Source organism: Alligator mississippiensis, chromosome 1 (genome assembly GCF_030867095.1).
Source record: "Alligator mississippiensis isolate rAllMis1 chromosome 1, rAllMis1, whole genome shotgun sequence".
Taxonomy (NCBI): Eukaryota; Metazoa; Chordata; order Crocodylia; family Alligatoridae; genus Alligator; species Alligator mississippiensis.
Genome location: NC_081824.1, coordinates 241270686 through 241285062, shown reverse-complemented (window position 1 = coordinate 241285062; position 14377 = coordinate 241270686). Strand labels below are relative to the sequence as shown.

The following is a 14377-nucleotide window of genomic DNA, read 5'->3' as shown; positions in this document are numbered from 1 at the left end:
AAGTTGAGGCTTCCCTGAACTTGGAACCTCCGTGTTTAGAAGATGGTTAAAATCAAAACTAAATTTAGTTCAGCAATGGTGTAGCGTTGTTTGGGTAACTATGGTAAATTTAAAAAAGTAGGCTTGCTTGTTGCAATTCAAATTATTGAAGGATTTATTTATTAAAAATTGGTCAGCATATTTAAAAAAATGGTGGTACGTATCCCATCTAAAGAGGGACACAGGTTTTATAGTAGATGTCAGATACAATCTTGGTGGTAACAAAAAGCTTTAAATGTGTATGAACCTATAATATGTTTTGTTTAAAAAGTACAGGAACTTCAAAGAACTGCTGGAAAGAGTGATACCTGATGGGTCTAGACGCTCAGAGTGGAGCCAAAAGATAGAAAGATCTGATGAGAGGTCTGAAGCCCAGGAGAAGCAAGTGTTAGCAGGGCCAGGTATCAGAGAGGGGTCAAAGTCTGGAGGACACAGTTGGACACCTAAGGGCTCTGGCAGAGCCCTGAAAAAACAAGAGGTCTGGCAAGCCAGAGGCAGAGCTCTAGAGAGGTCAAAAGGTTCAAAGAGTCTGTTAAGACTGCCAGAACTAAGAGCCTGAGATCTGAACTAGCTGAGGAGGTGCCAGGAAGCCCAAAAGTAAAAAACAGTGCCCATAAAAAGTAAAAAGAACCATGGTAGGAAAGTCTGGAAATTGGTCCTAGGTAAGACCTGAACACTACACCCTCCTGGGACTGGTTAATGTGGTGAAGCTACTTGTGGCAGGGCAGTCTCTACAAAATGCCACATGTTGCCACCCCAGAGAAAGGCAAGTACAGGGTGCCTGAAAACCCTAGCTCCCACTGTTTTGTGGGTTACCCTTTGATGGGAGAAGGCTAGGAGGAACATACCCCAACAGAAAAACCTGTGAAGGCCAAGGACAGAAAATACATGACAGCGTACATGTTGGGGAACCTGTCTCTTTAAGGAAGAAAAGACTGCTAAAAAGTAGCCTCTGTAAGAAGCTAAGAGTGGAATCTCTGGCAGCCAGCCACAGTATCAAGTGATTCCATGACCTGAACTAATCTAAAGGGGGTTGACCCCTCCTTTTTGTTGTCTTTGTCTTTTGCAGGATGTATACCACCACTGAAGCATCAAGAAGTACAAGAACAATTAAGCTTAGCTGTGTTATGCATTGGCTATGTTTGTAAAATGTTATTAATGTGATTTTAATTATACCCCAACCATTGATATGTCAACAACCAACTAACTGGAGCTTCAGAATGTTTAATGAAAAGGACTTTAACAAAATACAGTTAAGAATGGCGCCTGATGATTTACTCCAGGCCATACAAAATCTGACCCTGCAGCAAAAGTCAAGGAGGTCCAGAACACAGCTAATAGGACCTCTGTTGTGATTCAAAAATCAAAAGACTATTACTTCAGTCCTGCAAGACATTAAAAACCGACTCAACAACATAGGTGGAACAACTTGTTGGTTTGGTTGCCTCTTGCAACCCACATCCTTAATGTGGCTTTACACCCCGCTTGTGGTCTTAGCTCTGAGAATCCTATTATCAATTATCCAGTGTGTGCTCATTTCCTGTACGCAAAGGCTTTTGACCAGGTTTGAAGCTATAGCGAGGGAGAAAGAGTTAAAGGCTGTCCTCTGTAACCCGCCGTAAAATCCACACAGGGCACCGTGGCCTGCTCACACGAAGATCCATGTCCCAGATGGGGCAGCAACCTGCATGCCTTGAGTCACATGTGAGAAGTCAACCAATGTCTGTATGATGCCACCATATTTTGGGGCATCAAGGAGGGGAGTGTAGCGGGCAAACTGAGTTACACTAAGGCTTTTTAGCCATAGTCCACACCTTCCTGGAAATAAGCGACAAAATTGAACAGAGCACCTTCTGTGACACTGGGAGATTCGAGTGCTGTGACTGGGCACTAGGCAAGCAAGGCACAACAGTTTCCCTATAAGGAATGTGGCTGGCAGAGTGCCAAGGGATTGGTGCACCATGTAAGAAATGCTTGGCACAGAGCCAGAGGATTGGACAATTTGGGACAAGAAAAAGTTACAGAAGTAGCGAACAAAGAAAGAGACAAAGTGTGTTTTGTGTTGCCACCCTGGGGAGACAGGAGTAGCCTTGAAATTCTTGTTCAAACGGGGATTCCAGAAACTAACATCCCACACTCCCAGCAGAGGATCTGAGGCCAGTACCACCGAAGGTCACTATCGTAACATCTGAGGAAACCGCCTGCCAGGTTGTAATACAGGGAGGAAACCAGTAATAAAGCCTAGGGGTTACTATTAAAGTTCACTAGATACCGCATCAGATGAGTTTCTGTGTCAATCTTTGAAGGGCTCTGGCAAAACAACTGTGACCCCATACCCCAGTAGGGTGCAGTTTTCAGTCAGACCCTGGACCAGCTTAGGCCCTGGCCTCCATCCCCAGAGCCATGCTGTCCAATACCCTGGCTACAAACTCACTGGCCCTTTACTGGTGTCAACCCTCAGGGCTCCTGCGGTCCCTCCCTTTTCTCAGCCCCTGGTCTTCACTGGCTCTCATGCATCCGCCTCCTGGGGTTCAGCTTTCTTTTTCCAGGCTACCTCTGGCCCTCATCCTCTGTTTCTCAGGCCCTCCCCCTTTCAATGGCCCCATCACTGCCATCCTCATTCTGGGCCTCAGTTTCTCTAACCACTTTCTCTCTTGCAGTGGCCCCACCTGGACCTTTAGCCTCACACAGACCCTGGTCCCATTGCCAGGCCAGCCATTCTTGGCCACATGGCTCCTTGATCCCCTTCCATCCAGCAATGGTCCCACTGGGACCTTCGACCTACCCCTGGCCCCACCTTGGGCCAGTTGAGAACTCCAGGCCCCTTTCTGTCTCAGGCAGTCTCCCACTGTGGCTGCCTCCAGCCTTTGGCCCTTCCCTGGGCTCTGGCCCCATTGCCAGGCCAGCATGATTCCACTGGGATCTGTCCTTCAGCCTGCTAGCTCACTCACTCAAGGGACTACTCTCTTGCACCCCTCAACAGGTCTCTTACACTGAGCCCCTCTCTGTAGGCTTCACCTAGACCCAATAATAGTCCTCACACACTGAGCCCTCTCTCTCAGCTTCACCTCCAGGCCTCACAGTAGGTCTTACATTCTGAGCCCCTTGCCCTGAGCTAACCCAGACCCCACTTGGGTCCCTAGGAACCTCCTCCATCCCCTTAGTTCCTCCCCAAACCTCCAGACTGCTTTAGCTATCTTCTGATAGTGGTGCTCCAGAGCTGCAACCCTCCTGCTGAGATGACTTCATTCAGCAGGGTCCACATCTTACTCTTGGGCTTCAGGGCCTGAGCTTATACCTACTGTAAGCTAAGCCCTCCTTCCGAGTTGGATGACTCCCTCTGAAGTCAGGTGATTCCCCCTATTAGACTTAGCCTCATCTGGCAGCTCCCTGGGTCAGCTGACTCCCAATCAGCCCTGGCCCACACCTTCCAGCATCTCCACAGGCTGCCTGACCTCTTAAAGTGGCAGGCACCCCAAGTGCCCTACAAAATATGGGAATATTGTTTTTAAAAAAACTATTTGTTTAACCTCCTTTAATTATATCGGTTAAACAGTTAACCAATAACATAGCAGCTGGGACATAGCTGCTGCTAGCAGTCACTCCCGGCTCCTGGAGCCCTTTGACTGTAGGGAGAGGGGGAAACCCAGCCAGACAACACAGCCACCTGAAGCCCTGCCCTGGGAGATGGTTATTCATTACACCTGCTGGGTGAAGTGGGTGGAAGGTAGCCAGAAGCTGAAGCCAGAGTTCCACATGCTGGGCCAGGAGCCACCCAGCTAATGCTTCCCCTTTCCCCCATTCCCTGCACACAGCTGGAGCAGTGCAGCAGGGGGAGGGGCAGGAGCAGCAGCTGTAGCTGCAGGCGAGGGAAGCAGAACAGCCGCACCACCCCAGGCCCCAGCCAGCACATAGCTTCTGGATGTTCCCAGTGCAGCTGCAGCTGGCCAGGTGCTGCTCTGTTCTGTTCCCCTTGCCTCCAGCTGTGGCTGCTGCTCATGCCCCCACTGTGACGCTCCAGGTGGGAGGGCAGGGGGAAGCTTCAGTTGGGTGGCTCCCACCGGAGATAAGGGAAGTAGAGCAGTATCTAGCAGGCTACAGCCGCACTGGGAACAGCCCCACCAGAAGCTGCATGCTGGCCAGATTATGGGGCAGCAGATGCCTGAGGGAGCGCAGCATGGGCTATCCCAGCAGGAGCAGGAGGAGTTCTGCCCCATGTGGAGTGCCATCAAGACAGCCACAGGCTAGATCCAGACCGTGGGCAATATTTTGCCGACCCTGTTCTAGGGGCTACTCCACCACAAGCAGCCCCACAAGTGTGACCACAAGCCTCAGTAGGATGCAGTTTCTGGTCATACCCAGGACCCACCTCTAAACTATCTTGTTCTGGCAATCCTGATGTCACACACCCCTTCTGGACCATGAGCTTCCAGCCCTGTTCCTTGCCCCTCTTGGGCTGCAGACCTCCAGACCCTTAGCCCCAGCTCAGTCTCACCTCTGGGCCCTCTCTGCCCCAGTCCTTCTGGGCTCCCCACTCAGCCTTTCTCTCTGGGCTTACCTGGACCCTACCCCAATAGGTCCCATGTACTTGGCCCCTCTCTCTGGGCTCACCCAGACCCCCCATAGGTCCTATATACTTGGCCCCTCTCTCTGGGCTCACCCAGACACTGCCCCAAAAGATCCCATGTACTTGCTCCTCTCTCTGGACTCACCTGGACCTCCCACCTAGTAGGTCCCATGTACCTGGCCACTCTCTGGGCTTATCCAGACTCCCCCCATATAATACTTGACCCCTCTCTCTGGACTCCCATTAACCTCTCCCTAGGTCCCCAGAAACCTCCTGTACCCCTGAAGTTCCGTCCCAAACCTTCAGACTACTCTAGGTCAGAGGTGGCCAACCCGTGGCTCCAGAGTCCAAACTGAGTAATGTGCTCGCTGCGAGCAGCTGTGTCACATGATGTGACATAATGGTTTTGGAAGATGGTCACCGTGTGCTTGTACAAAGATTCAAGGAGACGCACATTAACTTCTGAAGAGCCAAATGTGGCTCTGGAGCCATGGGTTGGCCACCCCTGCCCTAGATGCTATTCTCCAGGCTGATCTTCTCAAGCTGCAGCCATCCTACTAAGGTGGTATTCTCTCAGCAGGCTCCAAAATCTTACTGCCATCTTTGCTCTCAGGGTCTGGGCTTATATCCTGCCTAAGCCTAGCCCTCCTCTAGTCAGATAACTCCATTACTCAGCCCTAGCACCACCTGCAGGCTCCCTGGGGCAACTGACTCTGCAATTAGCCCTGCTCCACATCTGCAGGTTGCTCCACAGAGTGCTTCAGCTCTTAAAGTGGCAGCTGTCCTAAAGGTCCTGCCACAGGCAGCACCAGGCCCCAGGGCCCAATCCCAGCGTTTGGGGGGGAGGGGGGGGCAGAAAGGAGTGGTACAATGCATGGCAACAGAAGGAAGCAGTCCCAGGGCCCCACAGACCAATCCCAGAAAAAGGCAGGGTGCCACACTTTATTTTTATGGGGATGGAGGATTTCTCCTTTACTTGCTCCTTTGGCCTTTTGGCTAAGGACAAACAAGATCTGAGGACAACTGAACTCCAAGGATGCTTGCCATCAGGGGGGACGTGTACAGGGTGCACTTGAATGTATGTGCACTCCCTGAGCGTAGCAGCGCACCCCCTATAAAAAGGAACTGCCGACAGCAGGCAGTCGCCACTCACCACCCCCTCCCCCCTGCTGCCAACACTGCCAGCGGCATCTGTGGGCAGTCAGCAATCCCCACTGGCTGCTGCCAACAGTATCTGCAGGTGGTCATCGACCCCTGGTCAATGTTCGTTACGCCCCTCCCCACCTCCGCCACTGCCAATGCCAGCAGCGTCTGAAGGAGCTGTCGCTTACCACCGCCATGCTCCTGCTGCCATGCTCCTGCCGCTGCCGTGCCCCCTCCAGCCACCGGGGGCATGTATCGTTCATGCTTGCCATGGATTTAGGAGTATCTGAAGCTCCAGGATGAAGAGTCTGGGACTCAAGATATTTGCCGGTGGTAGCACGACACAAACTTGAATGACTGAGCTGTTTAGTCAATAGAATTTAGAACCGATTCGGCTAATTTGGTCTGAAACATGATTTTTTTTTTCCAACTTAAAAAAAAACACAAGCTTACGCTATATATCTCTGCTTTAGTTAGTCTATAAAGATGCAAATCAACCTTGCCTTCAGACTGACTTCAGACAAAACTACATTTCTTTAATAACAGAGAGGCAACTAAAGGGCGGAGGGGGAGGGGGGTGGACACCTTTTTCTATGAACAAAAACTCCAAAAAAGAACTCTCAAAACTAAACCAAAACAAATCCAAACAGAATGCAGAGGGCCCAAGCTTCATCTCACTCTAGAGGAATGCAAGTTGTTATGCCATGAGATCATGGCCCTGAGCCTGCTGCCAAGCTCCAATAAGCTGACCTTGTATTACTCAGAACCCTCTCCACCAGATCAGACAACAAGGACCTTGAAGAGCTGCTGCCCATCTATCTACAACTGCTCGAGTCCTCTATAAATGACAAGGTCCTGGCATTGGTTCCTAATCAGACATAAGGGCTGGTCACCCTCAGGCCTCCCAAAGGAAGGCACCTGAATCAACGGAAATCTCATGAACCACAAGAGTAGTCATAGGGGTTCAGTTGAGCTGTGTTTCCCAACCAGTGTGCCACAGCATTTTGGGCTGGAGCCATGCCCCCTGCCTGCTGCTGCTGCAGACACAAACGGATGGGGAACGTAGCTCTAGCCCAAAATGCCGTCCCTGTCAGCATCCAGCTGGCCATGCACCACGTCCCCCGCCCCACATCCAGTGTGCCGCAGTACTTTTTTATTTAGGTAAGTGTGCCATGGGGTGAAAAAGGTTGGGGAATGCTGCAGTAGAGGGACTGCTGCCACCTGTGATCAGAAAAATACCAAATGATATTCTAAAAATCAAACATCTACTACAACATTCATTAACTTGATTTAAAAAAATATTTTTGTCCTGATTTACATGGGTTTGTGTAGTGTACATAGAAATCGTATAATAGCCGCTGCCATAACCTGGACCATGATGAGAGAGTCTGCCTTTGCCCTAGGATTGATCTGGGTGGAAGTAGGCCTTCAAAGGGCAAGCTGCTGCTGCTGCTGCTGCCAGCCTCCCACCTCAGGTCCACAGAAGCTCAAAGAGGCTGCTGGGGCCAGAAGCCCCAAATGATTGACCAGTGCTACTTCTGTCACTGTACAGATGCCCAAAACGTCACCCTCATCATCACTGTAGTGCACATCAAGTCCACATAACACTTCACAGAAAGGGTAAGGACAGAGGCTTCCGGCTGGAGGTGGGGGCTAGGTTTAGAGTGGGGCTGGGCGGGCCTTGCTGTTGTTGATGCTGGGCCCTGCCACCAGCTCCCTGAAGGTCCTACTGCTCCTGGTGCCTTGTTATCTTTGATGGGTAGCCAGAGGCAAATAAATATTCACTTTCTAATTTTTTTAGGGTCCCTGTGGGCTGGATTCTGCCCATTGGCCGTATTTTGCCCACCCCTCTCTTAGGATCACGTATCACAACTGGGAGCTGTGAGAAATGGCTGAGCAGAGAGCCCACCTGGGACAGGGACACCAGCAGCAGCAACAATTCTGCTCTCTGCCCAGGCCTCATCCATGTCAATGGCAACTACAAAATGGCTGGCAGCTTTTGTGCTGGGTAATAAGAAAGAGGGAGAGGCCATCTATAACCCATAATCCCCAGGCAATAGAGATCAGCCCAAGTACAAGAACAGCCAGTTGAACCCTGGAGAGTGGGGTAAAGGGAGGGGAAACATTGCATTGTAAGATACTTGGGGGACTAAATGGTCCACTTGTTGTGGGATACTATAGCACAGGGATGAGCAAAACCTGGCCTGAGAGCCAGATCCAGCCTGCCAAGGGATTTTGTCCGACCCATGGCAGGTTCCTCAGCCCCAACCAACCCAGGAGTGGGGGGCAGCCCAGGCAGTGGCACTTGTGGCCGGTCCTGCTGCCCCTAAGCATGCAGTAGGACTGGAGTGGCACAGTGGCCAGACTTGCTTCCCAACAGCGGAAGCACCTTTCAGTGGCTGCCAACCAAGCCCAGGCCCCGCTGCCTGGGCAACACAGCCCATCCACCCTGCACGCATTGCCAGGAGTGTGGCCCACACAGGCAGAGTGCAGGGCCAGGTGGATAGGACTGGACTATGGGCAGGAAAGAAGCAGCATTTGGGAGTGTGAAAGGCAAGCGGGGCTGGAATCATGGGCTGGAATTACGGGGTGGTGATAACACAGGGTGGGGGTCCAGGGCAGAGCTGCAATCTGCTCCCTGCATGTCCCTATTACAGGCACCAGTTCCATAGGAAGGGGCATGTAAGGAGTGAATTGTAGCTCCACCCTGGCTCTGCACGATCACTGCCCCAAGATCCCAGATCCAGCCTCACCCACCCATCCTCCTCCCACCAACAGACCTATGCTGTCCACCTAGCCACCCACCCTACCCATGCAGGTCCTGGCTGGTCTCCATGGAGACCCAGGAATTACGGGGCAATGACAATGTGGGGCTAGGGCCTGGAGCAGAGTCTTGATCTGCTCCTCTCATGCTCCTGCCTGTGGAACCAGTGCCTGTCACAGAGACATGTAGGTAGCGAATCATGCCTCTACTCCGGACCCTGCACTGTCACTGCCCCGCAATCTCAGCCTTGGCACTGCCTGCCCATTCTGTTCCCAGGTGCCACTCCGAACCTACCTGCAGCCCCATCCTAGCTGCCTAGCCAAGCACAGATGAAAGCCACTTAGGGAGTTTTAGTGAGCTGCTGGGGGGCAGAAGGGAAGAACCCTGCCCACTACAGCTTGCAAAAATTTGCTTAGGGCCCTCGGGCCCAAATAAATTGCCCACTCCCACTATATTTCTTCCAATCTACTTTCAAGCAGTTCTGTTGCAGTTTAGCCTTCATGGTAGTCTGTCTGCTTGCATAAATTAACATCATCAGCTATCAGCTTTTTTTGCCCAGTGTAGCTGATATTGTCACAGATAAATACGCCTTCTGGCTGGGGTCCCCAGATGCCAAGTGCATGCACACACAGGCAGCATGTCCATGGCCAGGAATGCAGCCAGGTAATGTGGACAGCAGTACCCTGCAGGTAAGTGTGTGGAGGGGAAGGGATACGGGGGGGCAGGGGCTGGGACCAGGGCAGGTAGCGGGACAGAGCCATGGGTGGCTCATCCGGGGGGTCATGGGGAGGGGGTGCCCCCTGCCCAGATTTGGACACAAGGCGGAGGTAGGCTGCTTGCTGTGAGCTTGAGGCCACGGGAGGTGCCAGCCTCTTCTTGGTGTGGGGGCTGCACCAGGGCTGGGTTCGGAACAGGAGAGAGCGAGGTGGCCTGAGCTGTATGGGGTGGGTGGCAGTGGCACTGGGAGGGGTGGCTACAGGGGGTAGAAGGGCTAAGGCAAATTTTGGGGTGGCTATAGCTCCCACAAGCCCTCCCCTAGCACCACCCGTGCTCGGGGCATTCTGCTCTGCTGCCTTTCCCTGGTTATATGCCTGGTTAATAACTGACTACCAGTATTGGCCATGAAAATCTTTATCGGTGCAACCCTACTACAAATTTTGTCTGTCCGTACCAATAGTGACCTTGCCATCTCTTGCATTTACAGAAGAGAATATATAAAAAGCTTCTAACCTTGGTTTAAAATCTTAACCAAAAACCAAGCTCCTTTTGGACATTACTCCAACAAAGGCACAAGTTACAATTCAATACACAAAGGAGCCCTGTATTAACATACATAGTTAAAATTGTTACAAATAGTATTCTATGTTGGTAAACATTTAAAATGTCAACAAAACAAACTTGAAAATAAAAATAAAACATTAAATTGATCCCTAACCATAACTTTACACATAACCTTTCTGTAGGTTGAACACACACTGGGTAGAAACAGACATTTACCAGGCTTTTCATTTGTATCACCTTAAATTTTTTTAAGCAGTACAAATGCTAAGCAAATAGACATCCATACCCTTGGTTGCAGCATATGAAAGTCAGCAGCACAACACAAGGTGATAATAAACTCTGTCACTTTCTTGTGGCAGACATCTATCACCTCTGAGGCACTTCCCAGCTCATCCAGACCCTGCCTCATCCCCCCCACCACAGGCCCCTGGCCCTGCTTTTTCCTTCACTTTGCCCTCCCACAGCCTCCCCAGCCCTGCTGGTGCTTCTTATCCCCTACACACAGCCTTCTTTCCCTCCCCTCCTCCAACCCTGCTGAAGCAGGCCCCCAGAGCTATGAGACGAGGAACCCAGGTCCAAATAAGACTTTTTGCTTATTGTTTTTAATCTTATGTATTTTCTTGAGTTTTGCACTGCCTTAAGAAACTCCATTTTGTATTGCTCTGTAGCTTGACATAAGTGCTCAACCTTTATATGCTGTACGTGTGAGAGAATTGATGAGCGTGTCTGTGGAAAAGGAAAACATCAGATGGCGACTGGCTGAACAACGCAGACAGGTAAAAGACCAAACAGGAAGAATCCCTCCCAAAACACTGAGAGAACAACGGCAATCAACCTTCAAGGAAGAACACATTGATAACACAGCAAAAGCCCAAAGGACTGGGTAAATTGACAAGGGTATAAAAGATGGGGCGAGACATATTGATTTTAGGTCTGGTTCTGCATGTCATCCTGGAGCATGGGTTCATCTGATGAGATGGACCAGGAAGAGCCCAACTCCTACTCATGATCAACTTGGCTGGCCACTAAGTTAATCTGAGTGCTGATAAGACTAGTAATGTATCAGAACAGAAATTGGTATGAATGTGGTGTGTGTTTGTATTAAGTGCTTAATGAATAAACGCAGCATCTTGCCTTATCTTCCCTCATAAGGTCTCACTCATGATTTGAGCAATTGGCAATTTGTGTAACATTTAAGTGGTGGAGAATGCGGAAGGAGGATATAGAGGAAGCTCCATGTTTACTGTTCCTGTGGTGTGCACCCTCGCAGTTGTAGAATTTCCTGAGCCTATGGGAGACGTTACAGTCTCACCAATTAGGAGATTCAGAGATGTTTTTGTTAGGAAAAAGAAGAAATGAGTTAGAAACAAGTTTATGGAAACAAATTTATGGATGTCTCTCGGCTGTAGATTACCTGAGAAACTAGAGGGGGGGAGTTTACAATCTCTGCTCCTACCACTAACCCTTGTCTGTAGCTGTCCCTGAGGGTTAGAAGGGGAAATTTAGGTGTTGTATGGTTGGTGACCACAGATTTTAAGATATATTGTGTGACTTAAGGCAAGTGGACTTTAAAGTGCAGAAACAGGTGGTATCTAAATAGAAGGTTGTAAGAAGTATAGCAATTTATTAATTAACATCTAGAGAAACAGGTTAAGCAGTTGAAAAATCCTTAGGGTCAGCTGTCTGTTGAAGCTGTGCAGATGGCTGTTATGCAAAAGACAAAAGTAAAGATTTGAGGGTCCCTGTCCCCGTTCCACGGGGAAGGCTCCCAAGGCCACCACGGACAGAGGGCATACCAGCAGCTCATCTCATATACCCCACTAGAGGGTTTCTGTGGGCCTCGGAATCCCACCTCCAGACTGACACCTAGGAGAGCCTCAGAAGTGAAGATTGCATCCTGGCCAGATGTAACTTAACTCTGATGACAGCCCTAGGATTGGTAGACATAGAATTGTTTGATGGTTTGTATTGCTGGTTTTTGTTATCACTCTGTATCAATAAACTTACCTATTATCAACCGGCAGGTGCTGTGGTCAGTCTGAGGGTTGTGCCCACCTGGAACAAAGGTATAGGTGCTGAGTCCAAATTCAGTCCAACAACTGGCCACTTCATTAGATGAGGGCAATAACCTGACTGATCACGGAATTTGTTGGTACAGTGACCCTTTCTAGAGGGGTGTGGCAGGGTACTGTAGGTGCCTGCCACTTTAAGGGCCCGAAGCTAGTGGCTGGCAGGTGCCTGATGAGGGCAGCCATTTTGGATCTAGGGTTGCCCATATAAACAAGGCATTTTTGCTGCTGAAGGCAAGCAACAACATTGCCTGGCTGCAGGTATCATCTGGCAGTAAGGGATTGCTGTAGGCCCTGGCCCAAAACTGCACCCTGCTGGGAGTGGGTGGCCTGGTGGGGCTCTCAGTGGTGCAGGAGCCCCCAGGAAATGCCAGGCCAGTTATCACCCCTGTAAAAGGTCGGTAGGGGCCCTCACCTTCGGGTGGGTTTGTGTACCATCGGAAGTAGTTAGGGCCAGGCACGGCTAAGGCTGCCTGAACCCTGTGGGGGTACAGGCCCCGAGGAGGAGTGGGGCCAGGTATGGCTGTGGCCACCTGAGTCCTGCGGGGGTGTGAGACCCTGAGAGGGAAAGTTGGAGCCGGGTATGGCTATGGCCACCTGAGCCCCCCGCGAAGCAAACCCCATGGCCCCCCAGTGAGATGGTCTGGAGCCCTGAGTGAGAGGGAGTGGAAATTAGGACCCCAGTGAGGGGATAGCCTCAATGAAGGGGGCTGAGATCTGTAGCCCCAAGCAAAGGTCGGTGTGGTAGCCCCAAGTGAGGGGGCAGAGTCACAGAGCTCCAGTGAGGGGGTGGCCCCAAGTAAAGGGCAGAGATTTGGAGCCCCAAATGAAGAGGGTGAAAGGGGATCAGCCCCAGAGCAAGAGAGGCGAGTCCTGACCCCGGTAAGTCCTCCACTGCTGGGAGGCCGAGTGTGGGTCGAATGTAAGATCTGAAGTAACACCATGACCTGCTGCCCCGGGGGGGAGTGAGAGTCCCCTGTGACACCCTGGGGCACCAGTCATGGTGTGAGGTACCCCAGCTCCCCACATTCAGGAAGGTGGACCCAGAGAGAAGGTGGGGCTAGCGAGGCCGGGAGTAGAGCGCCCCCTCGACTGGTCCATGCTGGGGCCAGGACCAAGGAGGTCAAAAAGGCCAGGCGCCCACTGCAAGGGGCACCCAGAGTTGTGGGCCTGGGACCCTGCCTGGCCTTCGATGTGAGGCCAGGACCTGTGTATGGCTGAAGGTCCCGAGTGGGGGGGACCACACCTGAGAGGGGACCCAGCTACAAGGAGCTCAGCAGCCCAAATGAAGGCAGCGTAGGCTGCTTGAGTGGAGGGATCAAGGAAGGGTCCTCCCAAGAGGATTCTGGGGACCAGTGATATGGATAACATCTGGATGCCATCTGTGAGGCTTGGGCTGTGGTGTAGGGGAGGAATGGAGCCGCAGATAGCACCACCTGGCATCAGGGCAAGAAATGGGCAGCTTCCTGCCTTATTTAACAACTTATTAATTTTCCAACAAGTTGTGGTGGCTGAGACAGGCAGGCGGCATGCCCAGAGGCAGGTGGGAGGCTGGTAACAGCTGGCCTGAGAGAAGCCCACCTCGCCACAAGGGGTTAGCTACAACTTGTAGTAAGGTAGAGTTGTATGTTTTGTACAGGAGAGGTGGTTTGTTACTGCTAACCAGGGGACTGTTTGCCTAGGTCAGGCAGAGTAGTGGACATGGTTACATGCTGTGGTCCACTTGGAATTAAGTTAGACCCTCCTGTTGTGTTTGCAATAGGAAGCTAGAGTGCAGAGAAAGTCATCTCTCTGCTGGAAAGGCTGTGTTAATGACAGGGTCCTTTGACTCTAGGGTCCTTGGGAAGGGTTACAGTCTTTTGTGGATCATTACAAAAGCAGTCGTGCGTTTTCTGTGGGGTCTGTAAGGTGTGTGTGACTGCCGGGTTTCAAACACCCAGTCATGTGCAGCCTTGGTCTGCACGATGGGTGACAGTCGTCTTACAGGCTCCCATAAATGGCCAAGTAGCTGGTCGCTCCAGGAATAGTCTTCCCTTATCTCTCCTGCCACGACTTTGAATGTCCCCAGTGGGGGGGGTTGACTATCCAGGGTCCCTCTGCAGCACACAGTCTGCCCGATGGTAACTCACGGGGCTCCGCCACCCCGACCTCATTGGCCCCCTCCGTCTTCTGGGCCCCCTCCTCTTCCTACTGTAGCTATGGTGCCTCTTGAGTTTCTTCCCGTCCAGAGTCTTAACCCTGGAGACTGTCTTGCTGATCCCTTCGTGGGTTCTTTATCTTCGGAGGGTCTGCTCTTGGAATCTACAATCATCTTGAGCAAATTCCATCCCTCAGGGTCAGATCCCCATGTGAAGCCCTACGAGCTCTGCTCCACTTATTCTATCTACCTGAGCCTGTCCCGTCTCTCAACCCCTTCACCCAGGGAAACACAAAAGAAAATCCACAGGAAAACTTGTCTGTCGCTTCATTAGGAACTGGAATGGTCCCCCTCCCTAGTTCCGTACAACAGGGTAT

The 14377-nt window shown here is 51.3% G+C and overlaps 1 protein-coding gene across 8 annotated transcripts in view; it reads right to left on the bottom strand.

The window, feature by feature from the left end:
* USF3 (upstream transcription factor family member 3) overlaps positions 1-14377 on the bottom strand; it is a 106980-nt gene that overhangs the window by 48130 nt on the left and 44473 nt on the right. For 2 of the 8 annotated variants that reach the window (XM_059720346.1, XM_059720347.1), the window contains exon 3: positions 11802-11849. The exons of the other annotated variants lie outside the window; for them this stretch is intronic. The gene's annotated coding sequence lies outside the window, so the exon portion shown is untranslated. The remainder of the gene's footprint in view (positions 1-11801; positions 11850-14377) is intronic. 8 annotated transcript variants of the gene reach the window in all.